Source organism: Platalea leucorodia (genome assembly GCF_965183815.1).
Source record: "Platalea leucorodia genome assembly, contig: HAP1_HAP1_SCAFFOLD_33, whole genome shotgun sequence".
Taxonomy (NCBI): Eukaryota; Metazoa; Chordata; class Aves; order Pelecaniformes; family Threskiornithidae; genus Platalea; species Platalea leucorodia.
In genome coordinates this window covers 34,183-36,673 of record NW_028121457.1, presented here as the reverse complement: position 1 = coordinate 36,673, position 2,491 = coordinate 34,183, and the positions used below count along the sequence as shown (strand labels likewise).

The 2,491-nt window shown below is 49.5% G+C and overlaps 1 long non-coding RNA gene across 1 annotated transcript; it reads left to right on the top strand.

Annotated features, from left to right (window-relative positions):
* Positions 1-210: 210 nt before the first annotated feature.
* LOC309603255 lies at positions 211-1,477 on the top strand. The gene is made up of 3 exons (XR_014230793.1): positions 211-280; positions 669-800; positions 1,184-1,477. It is a non-coding gene; the product is annotated as an uncharacterized lncRNA (long non-coding RNA).
* Positions 1,478-2,491: the final 1,014 nt, after the last annotated feature.

Sequence of the window (2,491 nt, the reverse complement as noted above, 5' to 3'; positions counted from 1 at the left end):
CATTAGATGAGAATAAGGGTAAGATAAGCATTCATAATATAAGTTAAGAGGTCAGATTCTTAGAATTTAAAGATGGGTTTCAATAGAACATTGTGAAACTAGACGTAGAAGGGAAATAAACTGCTTTTATGATCTTGCATCGGACCAGTGGTTGAAGTGGTTTACGTGGTCAATAAACAAGAACTGAAATGGAATGCAAAGAACCGGTTTCCCGATGGAAAATAGAGAACTGTCTGCTGACCAGAAGAATGAAGAACGGAGAACACAGTGGAAACCTTAGGTGGACTTTGATAATCACGTAATTGTTATAGAAACATATATAAGGTGACAATTGTAACACTTAGTTGCCACTCACTGAGTTGATGGCCCAACTCTGAGTTGTTAATAAAGCAAACCTAGAGATACCCACTTTCTGGTGAAAATTCTTCAGCAATGCTCACAGGGCACAGCTGGGAAGAGCAGCTCCCGAGGAGGGGCCGACGCGGGGGGTTCAGGAGCGCAAATACAGGGAAGGAGCGGGCTTGATCCCCTGCTGCGTCAGGAGAAGAGAAGGGGTTTCTAAAGTTTTGGGACCAGGGGATGGTTGGGAAAGGGAGATGGGTTCATCAGCTTTTCTCGATGGGTTTTGCAGTTTTATTTGGGTTTCAATGAGGTCTGTTCTGTTTTAGTCTCTCCACAGGTGACGGGAGGTACGACTAAGTCATGAGAGACACAGCATGAACTGTCCGGGCCTCCGCATCGCAACGTGCAGGGTCGAATGTCAGACAAGTCCCATCTCGGAAAGCATTAGGTACGTTAAGGTACATAAAAATATACCCGCTGGAACCCTGAGGTCTCCAGCGCCTCCCTGTGCACTTTGTGGCACCCTCAGTGCCTCCCTTTGTGCCCAGGCTTTATAGTGCAGTGTTATCTGTTAGTAGCATCGTGTGTGCAAGCAGCTTCCGGCAGCTCAGTGTCCTGTCCCGTATATGTCAGCGCTCCCACGCGAGCATGCTGTCTACCGAGGGGTTCTCCGTGCTGCAGTTCATGGAGTCATTTAGGAGTTATTTATCCGTGAAGGAAGAGTCTGTCATTACACCAGCCATGGTCATTTGCTACTTGTAGCTCTTTTGGTGTTTGGCCTATTGGTCTTTGCCTATATTTGAGTCATCTGGCAGTAACTGTAATTTTTGTGTGTCGGCAGGTGGATTGACTTATTATTGCAGCTTAAGTAATAGGCCTGGGCTGAGCAGGACAGGCGAGCAAGGCATGACAAGAAAGGCGAGTGGACGGCACTGTGGGCCGTGACGGGGGAGGTGAGGTCGATCGTTTGGGTTTTGTGGTTTTGGGGTCTCTGTGTTGCCTGAGTATGTGAGTCAGTCCAAGGGATTTGTTAGTCTGTTTTGCATGGTGGGCTCTTTCTTTTGGAAAGCAGTATGTAACATCTGTGTGCCTCTCCACACTTTCCCAAGGGGGGCCTGGCATCAAATGTTTGGTTCCTGAGTCATCGGAGAAAGACCGACTGTACGAGCAGGCGCCTGACGTGGATGCTGACCCCGGAGGCGCAGCATGGGAGGTGAGCAGATCCATGTTAGCCTGCTGGGGGAAAGGATGAGTCAGGCATGCGGCTATTGGGGTAGAGGAAAGAAGAGGGAAGGGTGCATACTAATTAGGGGTATTACTGTCTGTCTGTTTTTTTTTTTTTTTTCTTTTAACTCACTGATGTTGCTGTGTCAGCCTGGCAGGTCAGAGCACAAAGCACAGATCAACAAGGTTAGTGGAGCGAAGAAGTTGGAATGGAGAAGGTTCGGTGTTGGCTAGGGTATTTGTCAGCACCCGTTTGACTTTGTATTATTGTTGCTGCAGATGCGCAATAGGGAGCTGGACACCGAAGGGATGAGGCGAGCAGAGCACTGTGAGAAGGTAGATCTGCACGCAGCAATGGAGGGAACGTGCCCCTGTTGGCACCTATGTGTCTAGCTAACGCTCTGTTTTGAAGGCGTAATGTGACTCACAAAAATACATGCCAAGCAGAATCTCCACGCAGAGCTTGTCGGGCAAGGTGAGCGATGAGCAGCAAACCATAGCAGCAGTTATTTTTGAGGTGTGTAGAATAGTTTGTGAGCAGGGACCGCTTCCAGGCGCGATGGGCGCTTTGCATCACTGGTTTTCTAGGTGCCACGGGTGATGCCGGCGGCAACATCTGGCCTTAGACCGGGACCGAGTGGAATGCCACAGTGCTTCTGAGGAGGGCGTCCTTGCGGAAGAGGTCAGCGTTGACTGGCGTGATGCTGAGTGATGGCGCTCCGTAGCACATCGGTAGCAATATCGGGGGTCTCGCAAGGCTCGGCTCATCAGCATAATGCTGAGTGCTTCCTGTGCAGGGCGATGGAGGAGAGGTGAGCGGAGCATCGTAAGAAGGTGTGTGGTATTAGAGGGAAGGTGTGACTGGTGGCTGTATGACTAGGTTATGGTTTGGGGTTTTTGTTTTATTTAGAAGGTGTGAAGCCAC